Source organism: Pyxicephalus adspersus, chromosome 2 (assembly GCF_032062135.1).
Source record: "Pyxicephalus adspersus chromosome 2, UCB_Pads_2.0, whole genome shotgun sequence".
Lineage (NCBI taxonomy): Eukaryota > Metazoa > Chordata > Amphibia > Anura > Pyxicephalidae > Pyxicephalus > Pyxicephalus adspersus.
In genome coordinates, this window is record NC_092859.1 from 81,100,277 (window position 1) to 81,118,730 (window position 18,454).

The following is an 18,454-nucleotide window of genomic DNA, read 5'->3' on the forward strand; positions in this document are numbered from 1 at the left end:
GTGCATGTCACATTCCTAGCTTTTTTGTTGGTGAACACTAAAAATAGTGGAGGCAAGGAGGTGGGTGCTATCATCCAAAGTGTATGGGAATTAAAGGGAGTCCATTATTAATCAAGCTGTCTTTGTGAGACACCTGAATAGCTGCCTTTTCCATAAACTGTTACTGATTCAGTGCTGCTGAACCTATTTAGCTTTACCATGAGTAACGTCACTTCACTGAAGCTAGTTACAGACTGGGTTTCGGAGGATGTCCACTATCATCTAGGTATTCTCCTTCATGTATTTTTCTTTGTGACAGATTTATTTTGAGTCTTTCAGTGATGTACTGTGCAGTGTAATGCTACCATATGTGCTTTTCAATCATTTGTTAAACTGCAGTCTCAGTCTTCCACAGCACAAAATTACAAATCAAGTTGGAGATTGTGAGTACCGCTGCTATCCATCATTTTGTAATCTATTGCCCCCTGTAATCAGTGTTTCAGGCTCCAAGTGGCATGCTGCTGTGTCCTTCAATCGATTCTTCAATTCTTATGGGCTTAGAAAAAAAACACTTAGCCCCTCTCGCCCCCCTCCATCACCACTAGTGACAACTGCAATCCCCTTTGTTTTTTAGAAGGCTTTAGAATTTTCTTGCAAATCCTTCTTTTGCAGAATGGGTTAATTATCTTCTTAATTCTCTTCTGGCCTCAATTCCCTTCTATCCTGGCTGTGTCCTTAGTAATCCCCCTTTCCTGCCGGCCCTTATCTTGGATCTCTCCCAATCATTTCTACACCATGCCCAAAGCCAAAATTCAATGCTAACATCTGGCTAAACATTTAGCCTGTTTGTTTTCTCTATTGATTAATTTTAATTGTCATTGTTCTGCATGTAGCTCAGAGGGCAAAATGTGGATTTAGTGTTCCTGACATACGTTTTACAATGACTTTATCTGACACGCAACATTTTTCCATGTGGCAAAGGTGAGATGGATGAGTACAGTCATTTAATTTCCCTGAATGTTTGTATGGTAAAGTGATGTTTAGTTATGCTGCCATATTCTGGAACACAGTTCGTATATTAAAAGCTCCTAAATGGGCAAAATAGACCTATCACACTCGATCTGTGTTGCATATGTGAATAAACTGGTCATCCATGGTAAAACCTGAGCCTAAAAAAAGTTTAAGGGGATGATATGAGCAGCTAAAAATGACTGTGATATTTATATTGCTTTTTGTAATCTGATTGGAGGTTTACCCTGATTTATAGTGATCTTATTGCTGGTAGCTGTCAGTAGAAGTAATCTGTTGTCAAAGCTGCCCGGAGAATCTGATTCGGGTCTCCACTGACAAGATTCAGACCCCATCTGAAAAAAAAAATTAAATTAAAGAATTTTCTTTACACCTTTATCCAGACATTCCAACAATGAAGTCTCATTATCTGAATTATATCAATGCTGCACCACTCATATTTGTTTAAGGAACATAACATCATTTTGGATTGTAGCAGTATCCGACCTGTAATAAGGTCACTGGTGTGCTAATTTGTGTCCTCACCAATCCCAGTTGTTATCTAAATGTTAAAAATGTATGCAAAGCAATTATTACAATGTAGCAACACTGAATAAAGTTCTCTTAAAGTAAAATTGTTCACGTTGAGCCTCACCACTTTGCAAAAATATATAAATATTACACTTTATGTGAGGTATTTTTACTAAGATACATAAAATAATATCTGGGCTTGCATTAAAGTATTGTTAGGAAGACCTACAGGACTTGGTTACCCCAATCAAAATGATCTTTAAAACAACTAAATCATGATTTTTCACTCGTTCTTATTGACTAAAGTTAGTAGGGTTCACTGTTAATCTTTATCCTTTAAAATATTCCACATTAGAATTTCTAAAAAGATGTATAGCCAACCATGCCTTTGCTTACAATTCTTGTAATTTACTTAATCAGGGACAGAAAAAGTCAATAAGCATTGACAGGTCGTGCTGTGTGCTACCGGCTCGTTGTCATCAGTCTCCTTCTATCCATAAGCAAAAGAGTTGACATGCACTTGGTTTTTGTATTTGCTTAATCCTAGGCTCTCCTTTATCCAGATGGTTACTGTGTGCTCTGTTGGTCTAATTATTGCTGTCATCTTTCACAGAGCCATATGTTTTTCTGTCAGTGTATTTGTGCTTGTCTGTGGCATATGCATACATGTTGTTTTATTGTTAATCAAACAGCCATCTGAAGTGTAGGGCATAAAATAAAGCCATGAATATATTCCCGTTTGACTCATAGAATATTGCTTTGTGTAATACAGGATGGAATATATCGGATCGGTTTATGCCTAAAGGGCTAGAAAATCCACATTTCAACATGCTACAATAAAGGGGGACTCTTAAAGTGTACTTATGTCCATGCTATAGTAATGTAGAAAACAAGCACTCATCATCTGCATGTACTATGAAGCAATTTATTTTCAAAGATCCTGAAGGATCACAAAAAAAGACTTTCTCAACCCTTTGAACCTGAGGAATCCTTGAATGATTTTTTAGGTAAACAGATTAAAAATAAATAATTAAATAAATAAATAAAAATTATCCTAACTTATCTGACATGACTCTATGAAGTGTTGTTGGCCCCAGAACTACGCAGGCATCAATGATGGAAGGTCAGCAATCCACAGTTTGAGAATCGTCTAACAAACTCTAAGGTTTAACTTTGTTAGGATCAGCTTCTCTAACAGACTAACATTTATAAGCCAAAAGTACTTTCATTCACACCATGGGCTGAGTTTATTTTGCAGCATCTGAAACAGGGTAGCCCAAACCAAGAATATTGGTGTGGCATGCCTTATTATTGCACAGGACATTTCCACCTTATATGCTCATTGTGTTGACATGTGCTTTTTAGCAAATATGCAAAAAAAATTCCTTCCAGCTCCCTAAATATAGTGGCAAACCGGCTCGACAAGTAAGTTGCCGGTGATGTCACCGCGAGCTGGTGTCTCGCGAGTTGTTAAAAGTAAGCATCAGCAGCTTTCCCATTGGCTGGTACATATCAGGGTCAGAGCTGCAACTGTTTCAAACTTTCCAGTTTTTGTAATAAATAAATGGTTTTGGCTAGTGTGACGAAATTAAACAAACACTAAAGACATTGATGGCATTGGTTTGTAAACCTTGTGATTTATTGTTGATGTAAATGTAAAAGACTGCAGCTAAATGTTCTCATATTAATCTCCAAAAGTGCAAAGGCATGCACTTGTCACAAAATCCCCAAGGTGGAGATAAGGATTGATAGTATGCCGTGAGGCTTCAAGGCATGTAATGCTAATTTATTTGTACTTAAGTGCAGAGTTGTAGACAAGCACTGCCTTGGGGATATTTATACATATATTCACAAAGTTATAAATTATTCATAGAAATGATCGAATCTGGAAAATTGCCAATTCAGCAATATTTGATTCCTGAATATTTCCAGATCTCCTGGGAACCACAAGATTTAATCATCCTGGCAGTCCCAATTTATAATGGGTGTAATTCTCTACTAACTGGGGACATTGTTTTGTGTCTTTTTAGGGGAGGGGGGGATACAGGTAGTCTGATTTCAAAATGTTTCACTCTTCACTAGTTATATAGTGTTTATTGAAGTTCTGTATTAAGTATTTACATGGTTCATGCCTAGGTGTGTTGCGGACCTACAACTTTATTACTGATAATCTGGTTCTAACTTTGCTAGCTCCACACTTGTTCTAGGTCAGTTTAACATATATTGAAGACAAAGGATGTCAGCCAGGTAATATCTTTATACTGTACTACACATATTTTTCATTACACTATTTATCTGTTACATAGACTAATCAATATTATAACAACATTGATACTTATCTACAAGCCATCAGTAGTATTTCTCCTATTCAATGTTTTCATTGAATTGTCCCATATTGCACAGGTTAAAAAAAAAAAACTGGTTGTATTAACAACATCTCCTTTCAGATGACCAAACCATCCAACAACTGGGCTCTTCCAAGGCCCAGGGGATGTACATATAAAACTTTTTTACCCATCCAACATGCTTTTGTTGCTGTAGTAACTCAGATGCCTAAGGCTTTGTACACACGTGCAATCATTGTCGTTAAAAAGGATCTTTCACGATTCTTTCCAACGACTGCAGGATGCATGAACAAATGTTCTACATAGGGCACCATTCTGCTCTATGCAAAGATCGTTCGTTGTCCATCCGTGGATCCGCCAGAACGTTCGTTTGGATGTTGTTCGATGAGCGATGTACACACGTAAGATTATCGTCCGATATCCGCCCTGAGGCGATTATCGGACAAGAACAATATAATATAATAACATTCTAATATTTACTTGCTTTGCAAGTTGTTGTTTCTTTTTATGTAACAGTTAAAATAGGAATGGTTGCAGTAGACAGAAGATACATTTCTTTATTACAGTTACAATTCCACTTCTCCATACCTTTTCCTTTCTCCCATACAGAGAAATGATTTTAGGAAAACTGTAGAGGTACGCGATGTATAGGATCTTACATTCTGGTTTGCCCTAATATCCTTATTTTTACAAGAACATTGATATATGATGTTATAAAGTGGTAACTGCTGAGAACCCATTAAGAGTGATTATGGTAGTATACACAAAGCTCTTGTTGAGAGACATTTACACTCCTGATTTAATACCTCAAACTTTATTGGTGATAGTTTACTATTAAGTGTTTGAGAGAACTGAGGTTTATTGTTGCCCTTGTGTTACCTTTATTTCTGTGGATTACATATAGGTGCGAGCAGCTTGTTTTCACAGCTGTGCAACATTTGCTTATTTCAGTCCAAAATTTGGCCTGTCTATAATAAATGCACAAGAGCCATACTTTGTCTCATTCATGATAAAGTACTGTAACTCATAGCAACCAACTAAGATTTATCTTACCTTTTAGATGCTAGCTGTTTTTACACTTTAGTCACTGTTGTCCCCCAACATTCCCGAAATGGCAGCCCGATTGTTTTGCTATGGGGAGGATGCAACAGGTCATGTCCTACTTGTCCTACCATTTCTACAAAACTGCTCTTTGTGTAAATTGCATTTATCATACAACCCCAGCTAAATATTTCTAAATTGGGCTATATATATATATATATATATATATATATATATATATATATAATTGTGCATTTTCTGTGAGCCCAGCCTTTTGTTTTTTCTTCTACAGTATGTTATTAAATTAATTCTGCTTTGGTTGAAATTATTCATTTTATTTTAACTAACAGTGGGGCTTTAAGTGGAAGAATGGAAAAGTGGGGGCCCCATGAAGTTATTTTGTATTGTGGTGATGGCATTTTTACACCAGGTTTTTTTGTATTGAATGAGTCTGCTTTAACAAATGTTAGAAATTTGATGAACATTTTTACAAACGACATTGCTTCCAGTGCAGAATGGGCTGTAATCCCGAACTTTGGCTTTTGGGTCTAATTGAAAGCAAATTGATTACCAATGCCTGTCTGTCATTGCAACTGTGGTTTTTCTTCTGATTAAAGTTATAATTCCTCAATGCTGATATGTTTTAGGAAGATATTAGAGAGTTGCACCTTTGCATCAGTTTGAGCGAGAACATGTCTTGAGGACTTTCCAGGCAAGGAGATGTAATTGTTGGATCATCATTGGACATTTAAAAGCTTAGGCTAAGTGTGTGTGTGTATATATATATTATATATATATATTTCAACATTTTATTCTTAAAAACCTACTTAAGGCTGAAATCAGAATAAAATACATTTCTGTATCCATTTAACTAACTGTTAAATTATTGAACTTTGAAGATTGGAATTTCTAATACAGCATCAGACTGAGTCAAGTGTTCCCTTGTTTGGGGTTAAGCTTTAGGTAACAATGGCAAACAGACTCTAAAATACTGGACTAGTTCAAATATTTCAAGTTATATAATCAGTGGTCAATTAGAAAAATGAGTTCCTATTTCTTTAGATTTAAATTTGTGCCATTCTAGATCATTACCAAAGATGATAAAATGTCATTTCCTGGCTACTGATCTTATTAATTTAGATATAATTACTGGTAGTAGATGTCAGACAATTTTTTATGTTAAATGGGAAATGCATTGCCTTCCTGTGTTGTTCCTTTTGTACAAGTGTGAAGCTAAAAAGATATGTAAAGAACATGTTCTAGCTATGCATTATATACATATTCTTAGGTATTTCAAGCATCAGTAAAAGCTAATACATTTTGTTTTCTCAGTTTTGTTAAAAAGAACAGCAAAGATTGGGACACATTAGCCTAGCATGATACAAAAACAATCATCTTCTTGGTTCCTCTAAGGTCTTAGCTAATCTTCATGTTGCTTCTTGCTGCCAATTATTAGGTCTAGTTTGTTAATTGAGAAATATGGTAATGTACTAATTAATAGAATGAGCTAATCAGTACCTTTTGTGTGTTCACCATGGTGTTAATTAACTTTGTTGCTAATCTGTGGAACTAAATTCTTATAGTTGTTCTTTTGTATAATTTACATTTTGTCCACCTTTATTATGTGATTATGGATTTTTGCCAAGATAGCTATGTAGGCACTGATAAAAAGCAGTCTGTCATTGGGCTATTCTGTATTACATTACTTTAACAATTACTAAAGCTACGTACACACTTCCAATTATTATCGTTGGAAAACGAACGACGAACGTTCATGCACGATATATACGAACGATCGTATAGCACCGATCCTGCACATAGAGTTAACGACAGGATCGTTCGTAGATATTGTACACACGATAGATACGATCGTTTGAGCGATAGAGGAACTATGTGCACGACAGGAAAGTGAACGGACGTTCGTTCATCACGCATGCTCTGAACATGGACGATCAACGAACGACCGTACACACGAACGATGTTCAACGATCGTCGTCCAATCCGATCCGTCGGTCCCGTCGTTCGTTTCCAGCGACTTTCCTCGTTCGTCGGCGTCGTTGGTTACTTTTTTACGAACGATTTTTTGCCCAATCGATCGTTCGTCGTTGGATTGGAACGATAAAAATTGGAAGTGTGTACGCACCTTAAGTTTGTCAATAGGCCGATGAGGAAGTAGCAAGTCCATTGAAAGAAGATCAATCCTTTCTTGCACATTGGGGTCTTTGGGCATTATCAGTTATAATATATAAGAAAACATCTACCCTAAAGGACAGGATTGTGAGAAATAGCAGATCTTTCCTAAGAATAACAATAGAGAAAAATGCTATTTGTTTAAACATGTTAAGAAGAATTTCAAAAGAAGGTAATAAATATTTTTAAGATGCATAGGGTTACTGGTTTTATCATATGTGACACGATAGGGCTATTATAATATATAACTTGCTAGGAAAGATGCTACAGTATGTAAAATTTTTAGTTGTTAGGAAAGATAAAGCATGTAAGAACAGTTCTTCAATGCAGAGATATTGTTGCATTTAGTAACCTTGTATGTAGCTTTGATGGATGATAACAAATGTGTATGAAATACCATGGCAATAATAAACAATACTTACTCTGTGCCCCTGACCGGGTCCTTTAGGTCTTATACATAAGGTGGAGCTGGGTGGCATGAACACAGGTTTCAGGAAGATGTACGCCTGCATGTTGCATTTTTCAGAACGATTGTCTTGGTGCAAAGACAATTATTTTAATAGTCATGGTTAGATTGGATAATGCTAAGAGTATTTTATATGCATTTCTTTGATTGCTAATGTTTTAGAAAATCTACTGGCTGTACCTAGTGTTTCTTTTTGTCTTTTGGCTCTTTGCACATTGACTGAAGCACTTTTCATATAGACCCAAGGTTCAATGTAGCACCTGATGTTAATGTTTAAAGCATTAATGTCACTCTTACAGGTAAATACAATAACATTTTAGAGGTGCAGCAGAATTATGTAAACCGTGCACCAATTGTTAAAAAATGTGCTACATTTCATCAACATGTTGCAAGATTTACTAATTCTTTAAACATAACATTGGGCAGATTCTAAATGTATAATTCCATTACCTTTGATGATCTACAGCAAAACTATCTCCTTCAATAAACATGAAAAAATTGATTTTTTTGGTTACTACAAAATAATCTTATTTTCTGTTTCATTTGTTGAACACCACACTTTATATGGTCAAATACCTGGTATGTTTCCACCTGTTGTAGGTGATGATAAAGCAGAGAAAAGAATGAACAAAGAGAAAAGGGTTATTTGGGGAGTACAATGAATTTAATGTTCTCATTGGAGAATGCGGCTCTTCCCCAACAAACAGCACTATACCCCAGTGTGTAATAATGTAGAATAACGTATTCCTCAGTAGAATCTAGAATAGTGAATTCCTCAGTAAATACAGTAAAAAGGATCAATGGCGGTTCTGTTTTGCCTTTATTATGGACCTTGATCCAGTAAGGGCATCCAGATTAGTCCTTTATCGCACTGTGATAGCAACTGATCACTGTACGCAGAACTTCTACCAAAGTTGGAAGAAAGTTCTGTCCCTTTTATCTTGTACCCCCGCTGTTTTTTAAATCTGCTGTGTCAGAGACTCGGTGGCTATTGGTGTCTCTGGACGTATCTCCACCTCTGCTACATACGGTTGTGATTGGAACCGAGCTGCTTTCCAATCCAACAACACCATTAGTTGCAGATGCCACTAGACACTATTTAGGAATTTGATTTATTAATGTTTTCTTCCTGACTAATACAGTCTTGGGTGAAATAATTTTTTTTGAAATAACATTTTTTTTTTATATTATATATTTATTATATATTTTTTTTATAATTTTTGAAATAAAATTTAACAGCAAGTAGTTATAAAAGGTCAATATATGGTTTTTATACGGGATAATGATAAGTGTGCTCTGCTAGATGAATCAAATTGCTAAACCTATTATATTGTAAACTTTGATTTGCTAATGAGTAAACTTCCATTCATGATTGCTGTGCATAAACGGAGCTGTTGGTATAAAAGCGTGTTCTGTAATGCTAGGCTTATTTTGTAAGGCAAAGTGCAAACGCAGTAACCCATAACTCAGAGCCTCCATATCCTTGGATTGAGTTACCAATTATTTATACCTTGCACCTAGCGTTTTTGTAAATGTGTTTTCAGTATTGTAAGTGGAAACATTTTTCTTTATTGGCTCCTTAAAACTTTTTTTGGAATCCTAGCCTGAACTTGCTGGTTCGGTAATCCTCCATTGATTTGTCCATCCTTAGCATTGCAGCTAGGGTAAAAAAAAGATCACTAAATTTTTCTTGGCAAGATTTGTACTGCCTTGTTACAGGAGTCAGTTTAGCCTATAAATGTATTTGTTGTACACTGGTAAGATGAAAAGTAATATATTGTATTTTATGAGTTGCTATATCTGTTATATCACCTTACTCATTAGGTTTCATAGTAGTTTTCCTTACACTGTGACGTCTGTTCATTTCAGGGTATACAGTTAAAGCATTTTGGTTGTATTCCTCTGTTAATGTGAGAACACCAAGCCAATAGTCTTTAGTGTGGTAAAATTTCCGGTAAAACATTTCTTTGCAGGTCTTTTTCATGTTCAATACAATTATACATTCTGAAATGACATTTCTTGAGGCTTGGTTAGAGTCTTTAAGCCAAGTAGCAATATAATGGTAACTGACTAGTAAAATTTAAGACAAGTTAAGCCCCAAAAAGAACAAGACAGATTCTTAGGGCAATAATGTTGATTTGTGGAAATTAAAGGTAATACGGCCATTGTGTAGCTGTGCTTGGCTGCAGCTGTACACCTATCCACACAGCCAGAACTTTAGTCCTGTTCCTTCTCAAGTAGACTCATGGTTCCTTTGTAATGCAAGGATGCTGAGAACTGTAGTCTGCCATCTATTCTTGCTATTTTGTGTTACATGGTCACATCTGATTGATTCTACCATTGACTGAGATCAGAGATGAGAGGATATCATTTATAGTGCAATGTGTAAAAACATTTGGTCCTTACAACTCATGTTCTGTCTACCACACTAATACCACTATATGCTTCTATACAATGTATTCTTCTGATTGCTATTTAGGAATACCTTGCCCAGCTTTGATTAATTGGGCTTTAACGCATTTGTTTGTTCTGTGGTTTTTTGTGTATTAAGAATAGGGTAACCCATTGTTTAGTTAAAGAACAATTCAATTCTAGGCAGGCCTCTGAAACTATTAAGCTAGGTACACACAATAGTGTGCAATATTTGTCATTAGAAAACGAACGACTAACGATTATGCACTAATATTTTGAACGATCGTATTGTGCACAATTCTGTACATGCTGTAACGATACGATCGTTCAAATATAATCCACCAATAGTGTACACACGCTAGATACGATCGTTTGAGCGATGCAACAAGTGACGTAAAGGTGAAAATGTATTGCAGAACCATCCACGATCACTAAATGACCGTACACACAATAGCTAGTGAACGATCCTTGCCCAATCAGATCCGGCTGGGACAGTCGTTCGTTCCCAGCGACAGTCCTCGTTCATCGGTGTCGTGCAGTTTTTTTGTTAACGATTATCAGACGAACAGTCTTTAGTCATTCGTTTCCAACGATAATTATTGCACGTGTGTTTGCAGCTTTAGGGAGCTACTGATGGTTATCTAGTAAACACAAAAATTTTAACCATTTCACAAAATTGGGATTTTCATGGTGTATTTTTATTATTAAAATGACTTATAACACAAAAATGGTACGTTAAGCAAACCAGTGATTTACCTTCTCATACATACTCATGCTTCTTCCCTTTCTCCACCCTGTTTAGCCACAAGGAGCAATAAAAGGAGCTCCTGGAACATGTGATGTTGAAATTAATTAGCATTTTAATTGATGTGCGCAATTAACATTTTCATTTATTTAACTTAGTGTACTGTGTTCCTAAAAAAACAAAACCAAAATATCCCCAAAAAAGTTCCTTTTTAAATGTTTCTTTGCATTGGTGAGTCTTCATCTTTTGTTAGTTTTTACTATCCACCAAGCAAATATTATATAGTCAACAAAGCAAGCTTAAGCTACGTACACACTTCCAATTATTATCGTTGGAAAACGAACGACGAACGACGCACCTTAACACTTTAGAATGTATAAATGAGCATCACATGGTGATTATTCATATACCAGTATGATTTTTAGATATGTTTTTTCCTGAAAGGAAGGGGTTTCTCTTTGGAGATCACTGCTATTTCACACCCAGAAAACAGATGTTTATGCTAAATTGTCTTGTTTGTCTTCATATGCATGGTAAACATGGCTTCTCTAAGTCATGTAACAGATTTAGTTACCGTATATCTTGCATGTTATGATAAATGGGAAGCATGAGCTATTCTTGAGCATTAAAATTACATCATTAAATCTGAAGTTTAATTTGATTGGATTTTGCCTTAATTACTCTGCCCTTACACATAATGCCTTTTTTTAATAAAACATTTCCATCTCAATTATATGCCTGTTTTCCACCCATTGATGTCATCCCTGGAGCAGATTATGGCCGGTGGGATGTCAACAGGGTTCTGTATCAATAGAGCCAACAGGCCTCTTTAGTACTTAATACAAGGCTTGGAACCGTGCTTACAAACAGGGCCAGCAGATGGTAATACTCCTCCCAGGAACCCTCTGCCCCCTTACAAGGCTTGGAACCAGTGATGTCAATAGGGTACTTTATAACCAATGCCAACAGGTTCTTCAGTACTCCTCACAAGAGCCCTCAACCCTCATAAAATGCTTGCAATCAGTGAAGTCATCCCTTACTCCAAGCATGTCATAGGGAGTTACCAATCGGGTATGGTACTAACATATTCTTAAGTACTTGTCTCAAGAGTTCTCGGCTCTGATACAAGCAAGTAGGTTGGCTGTTGGTAGGAGTTATGTTAACATCAAATGCCTTTATGGCCATGGGTGGGTGTCTGGAAAAGTTTTCATGCCTAAGCAGACTGTGTTTAAATGTAGACTACCATTTCCTAAATGATTGAAAGCACTACAATCTGAAGAATTAAAGGAGTGCAGCAGGGGCAGTTAGCCTGATAAAGAAAGGGCTAGATATACAGGGCATCCATGAGTCCGGAAAACTGCTCATTCTGACTTTTTGCATTTTTTTAAAAACACTTAGAATCAAAGTCAGTAAACACAATTTCAGTTCAGAAGAATGGTCTGTAGAAACCTACAGAAATAGGGTAAGACTGGAATTCGGTTTTAATTATTTGAATAATAACATTGTAGTATTTGGCCCTTTTCACTCGCTGTAACAAGGATTTGATTGAGACGAGCAGGGAAATCCTTATGGATCCACTGAATAGTCATTGACATGCTATACATTTCTTTAGGTACTAGGGTAAATAGCATTTATAGATCACTGCCTAGTAAATAAAACTAGTTGTCCTTTATGATTGTAATATTGGTCAACTGAGTCATGTGACACTATGTGTCAATATAATTATTAGGTCAATACATTTATCAATATTCTTTAGAAATGCATTTAGAGTAATTGGTTCATTCAGTGATGTGCTTACAGCTCAGCTTTTTAAGTCTGTTAAATTACCTTGAACCCCATGTTAAATAAGATTACAAGTGAAGTAGGTAAGCATACAGGAGCTTTTATTGTAATGGCTCAGGAGACCTGCTGCTGTCTCAGCACTTCTCGAAAAATCCATCCTTTAAGTCTCTTATTACCTTGCTAATAGCTGTAATAGTTGCAAAGTTTGATTCTGCTTAGTTATGAAGGTCAGTTGTGTAATCGTTGGTCAAGTTTATGTAAAAAAAAAAAAAAAAAAAAATTATCTTGCAATATATATATATATATTATAATATAATTTTTTTTGTTTCATTATAGATGCAGTGGGGTGGTTCTGTTTTCTCCTCTTTCTATTTTTCGAAAGTTACCCTTAACTTCCTGTTCTGTTCACTCAAAAGGAAATAAGGGGATATCTTTCCAATGTGACAGCTGTGACTCAGTTTGGAGATTTTTCCCTCTGTTGCTGTTCTAATTGATAAATTCTCATTTTTATTCTTGTTGAAATGGGAGATTACCTATAATAATCTTGATCACTGAACAGGAACACAGACCAGAATAAAAAGCTGACAGTGGGTGTTGACCACCCTGTACAAATCTTAATATACCGAATGACCAGGTTTTTGCATTAATAGATTTTTTTCTTTCCTGATGGTTTGGTTTGGGCTTAAATTATGAAAGAGTGGTTTAGGGAGCATAAAACCACATTTTCACATATATTTCCCACAACAGTCCAAACTTTAATCCCACTAACAATCATCTAGATGGGCTGGAGGCTTTACACTGGGATCCAACTCTCCGTCTTCAGTACAAGGTCTTGGTGCTAAATAGTGGAAACGTGGATGGAAATAAATGTGACAGTACATAAGTTTATCAAAAAGATTCCACTGCAAATGTAAGTCGTAATTAAAGCTAAAAGTAGTCCAAAAATACAAAATATTACAATGTATGACTTTTTTATTTTTTTATTTTTGATCAGGCAGTGTATATTATTGTGCTGCACATTGTGTGGAAGCATTGGGTGGTGAATATGTAGAAAATATTTATATTGGAAAGTCTATACAAAAGGTGTGGGTGCTGGAGAGTGAACAATGTAGTTTCTGAGAAACCTGGTTATATTGCAGTACAAAGCAATGTGATCATATCTGAGGAGGCAATATGTGCATGTCTGCAACATTCAATCCCAAAACTGATGGGAAGAAAAAAGTTTCTCCCTTTTTAAACCTGTGCGTTCTGTATACAAATATTTTGACTGGCGTTCTCTTTAATCTATGCAGTCTGTAATCCATTGAAACTAGATTGCACACAGATACTCTTAGGTGCAATCAGTCTGCTTCCTAAATATGTGCTGTGTGGCCATTTCTGATTGCTTGATGGAGTACCATTCACTTCGAGTCATAATGCCATCGGTGTATTCTCTATACTGATGGTTACACCAGTATGTCAGAAATGACCATAATTATTCACTGGGTACATCTTCTCCATTATAAACAAATCAGTTAAAAAGGCTATTGGAAAACTTTAAACAAGTAGGATGACCACCAGATACAGTTCAGATATATCTGGATAGAAATAGCACTGAAAAAGGTAGACTGTGCGCCTGTATGAATTAGATGACCTACTGTAGTTTTCAATTTGACTGCAACATACGTCTTCACAAAAAGATATTTTCTTATGGATAAAACAATCACGTAACTCTAATATTATTTAGTACTTGATAACATATACTGATGCATATGCGATAGTCATTAACGTATTATGACTGTCTAGTAGTATGAAATATTTTTTGTTAATGTTTTTTTTTTTAGAGGAAAAAGTCATTAAACAAGCTCAAGAAAATAAAAATAATAGAAAACAGAAGATATCAAGGTGAGGAAGGTCGTGTAGGCTATATATATTAATTTCAAAGTACCTTTGCAGATGGATTCAAGTTCTTATTTCTACATGTTACATAAAGCCCTCAAGCATTTCATTTGTTCTCCTGATTTAATCAGTAATTCTCCTGCCCAGAAAGTGAAAAATGCAAACGAGAAGTGCTTTTCCCACAGGGCTAAGCAGTTATATGACTATATCGTGTGGTGTAGAAGTAATGTCATATAAAAGTCACTAATGAATCATGGGGTGTTGAAATTTTTTACACGTTTTCCTTATCACATTAGAAGAGTAAGGTAAAAGTCTTGTGAAAATGCTATGTTATGTAAATGTGTAAATGTCAATGATGATGGTCAGTTTGATCACTCCTATTTACTGTGGTTTTCCTAAATGCCTATTCCTTAAATACCAAACCTGACATTTGGTGAAGATGCTAAAATGATATTGCTTACAATGCTATAAATTAATTGACATAATTGACATATCTAATTTCAGTGGTACAACAAAAAGACCTTTGCAGAAAAAAAAAAAAAAAACGAAACATCTATGCACTATAATACACACATTTCCCTATGTATTGCTTCTCAAACATACAATTTTACCTTTCCTTTTCTCCATCAAACTGCAAGTACAAACAAATACATTTTGGTCCTCCAATAAATACATTGAGCTTCTCATTTCCTGTTTGAGTGGACAATTCTGCCTTCGCTACACTTAAATGCAAAGCAACGTTCCTTACCTTGGATTATAGAACACCTACCTGTGTGCTATGGAAGGAGGTATGTTGTAGTCCAAAAAGAACAACGAGGTAGGGTTAACAACACTTTTGTCAGATTTCATACCAGTAAAAGCATACAGAAACCAGCTTGTAGACTTCTTGGCACTTTTTTATTGTTTTTGCATAGTCATAACAACAAACATCTGAAAACACATTTTTAATGAAAAAGCATTTCTATTTATCATTGACTTCTGCTTGCTTTTCTTTTTTTTTTTTCCTCTTCCTTTTCCCCCCATTTAGGTTCTATTTTCCAGATGGTGGCAGATGTTAGGGACCTAATGTGCCCAATAATAATAATTATTATAAGCTATAGTTAATGCCACAATGAGGATTTATAACTGATAGGGGATCTTGGCTGTGAAAATGCAGCCATTTATCTGTGATCAGTGTATGTTTCTCAGCTCGAATGCTGATAGTCTTTTTTTTTTTTTTAGTATGGATATAGCAAAAACATGAGGGAAAATAAAGGCTGCAAGCCAACAGCCATGTTCTAGTCTTTGTAAGGATTGGCAAGTTCTAGATGATCTTTCAAAAGAATTGGGTCAGAGAAAACTTTGAATATTTGAAATTGCTCATTTATTAAACGATTTTCATTTTTAATTGGGAGTAAACGCAACTCACTTTGTTTTTTTGTTTTTTTAATCTACACTACCTTTTTAAACTATCCTCCAATAATGTTTAACACTGTAAGCAGGTCGTTCCTCTTTTTATTCCAGTTATTTAACTGTGGTGGCACAGCTAAATATTTTTTCAGATGTCACATACAGTGTCCAAGGGCAGTTTTATATTATATACTTAAAATAGAACACTTTTTGGGGTTTTAAGCATTTTTAAAGCTTTTTAAGGTGTTCTGAAAGACTTGGGGGGGGGGGGGGCTTTTTCACCTAAGCCAATGCCTACACAATCCCATGGATTTACCACTTGCTTGCATTGATAGTACAGTGATTGGAGGGAAATTGCTGCTGGAAGTATTAGCAGATACCGAGGACCTTTTATGAAACACTTGTAATTAGGGTTCCCAATAGGGCCCTGATGACTAGCTAAGTTACACTTTGGCAATCAAACGCAAATTTGTGACTACATTGGTATGCATAAAAGAATGATCTAAAGAAACCTCATCCATCTTTTATTGCATTAAAGATTTTCTCAAATCATTCTTTGAATGTAGATTACAAACCATATCCAAAGTACACTAAAAGAAAGGTAGTATCTCTCAAATGTTAAACATGCTCCATTTTAAATTGTGGCTATACAAATAAAGACTTCTGTATGAACCTCTGCATAATGCTAGCATACTTGGTTAGTCAATATATTTTTATGTTAAGTGATATTTATTTTTCTAAATAAATTTGTTTCAGTTCTATGTTTCTTACAATTACTGTGTATTCATGGCTGATTTTGTTAAGCAAAACAAATGTTTGCTTGACCATGAATGTGAAGATTGCATTGATCACATCCTAGCGTGCACGTCAGGAGCCCTCGGCATGTCCATCTGTCCCTAATAGCTTTATGAGCTGATGCAGGAAAGCTGAAATTAGACTGGGGCGCTTAACTTCTGTGAAAGAGGATGAGTATTATCCAGACAGGCTATGAAATGCTGCTGATATTCCCATTCATCAACTTCACTCAGTGGGCAAGGATATTAATGGTTTATCTTTCTAGTTGCTGTGACTTACAAATGTGGTCACTGGATTTGTCCTGGAAGTTACCTTTCAACAAAGCTCACGAAAGCTTGCTCCTCTGACACTGAAGATGAGTGAGTTTTCCTTTTATAAACATTTCATCGCTCATCATTGTGTCATGTAGTTCTGATTTTCTGCTTTACGATTCAAAGATCAGATTATTTTTACATGCATTTTTTTTAATAATACCCTAATTTGAATACAAGGGTTCGGCCTTATAATAACCTTGTTATTCAAACAAATGTTTTGGAACATAAGAAATAATTTCCTTGAGCAGATTAGAGCAGCTGCTTGTGTGGTAGCCCCAGAAATAGAAAGTAATCAGATCTAATGCACTGTTTGTTTTCCTTACTCATTCTCTCTTATGAGAAGCTCAATGAAGTTAGAACAAGGATGTAAGACATCTGGTTTATAAAGTATCTGAAGCTCATGCTACAGCTGATATAGTTTAGATTACATTTTTTAATACCAGGCAACATTGACACTGCTGTAGTGTTCGTCTCTGTGAATTATTTGACTGCAACCACAGATTTAGTGCCTAGTGTAACGTAGTTATGGTGGCACTAAATCAGATGATAATTGATGGCTGGGATGTGGAATACATTGTCTCGCTACATAGTATTATCTGTGTTACAATAAACATTCAGTGACCACACACCTGTTAGTAGGAACGAGTGGAGTGACTTTGGCTGTATTGATTTTGCTGTGTGATTGCTGGGTTTGGCATCAATGAAAGTTCTATGAAGTGGAAATTCTCAAGGCCATTGATATGTGGGACAGTTTACAAAGCTACCAAAATCTTGAATGGCATTGCAATAAACCTGTTCTGTAGCACACATATTGATGCACCACAATACGCCAAAATGAGTTGTAATGTACTGCAGCCTATTCAGAATGAATGAATTGCACAAATACAGATCACCTTTTTAGGTGATAAAGTGCCTTGCTACACTTACCTTACTATAGCCCAGTATGCTGTGAATGGGCCCTCCATTATTCTCACTAATGTGTCATAAGGGCATTCGTATTTAAAACAACAGAAATAGCAACACATGAAAAGTCAGTGGCACTCCCTGTCTAGTATGTGTTGGATAAGTTACGGCTGCCCGCTGGATGCCTTCTAATCCACAAAGCATGGAGCTTCCCCAATGAACATGTCTACTTTAGTCCTAACAGTAGATCCAATTCCCACTTTCAGGGGGACCTGGAGTTGCTTGTATTTGTGGTGCTCACCCCCCAACAGCATATTACTAAGAAGATTGGATCAAGTAGCACAGCCAGCAGCATGGTTTCATCTATTATTGTCTTTATTGTTGCAAAACAATCTAAAGATGTGAATGGGGCTGTATAGTGTGAGCGCAGACAGAAGAGCGGCAGAGTGTTTAATTTGCGGACTTGGTGCTGGAATCTCGGTAACTACTAAATTGTAGGGGGGGAGGGGGGCGAGGGTTACTTTTTTTGAAACATATGTATCCTCTAAAGTATATAAAAAACACAAGTATTTTTTGGGTGGATAAAAAGATGGATAAAACTGCTGTCATTTGTCCTCTTCACCAGTAAGATGATATATTTCCAGTATGAGGGAATTCTCCTCCTTCTAGAAACACC

General features: G+C 35.9%; 1 protein-coding gene across 1 annotated transcript in view; it reads left to right on the forward strand.

Annotated features, from left to right (window-relative positions):
• Nucleotides 1-18,454, forward strand: part of TMTC2 (transmembrane O-mannosyltransferase targeting cadherins 2) — a 117,913-nt gene that overhangs the window by 54,720 nt on the left and 44,739 nt on the right. The gene's annotated exons all lie outside the window — the stretch shown is intronic.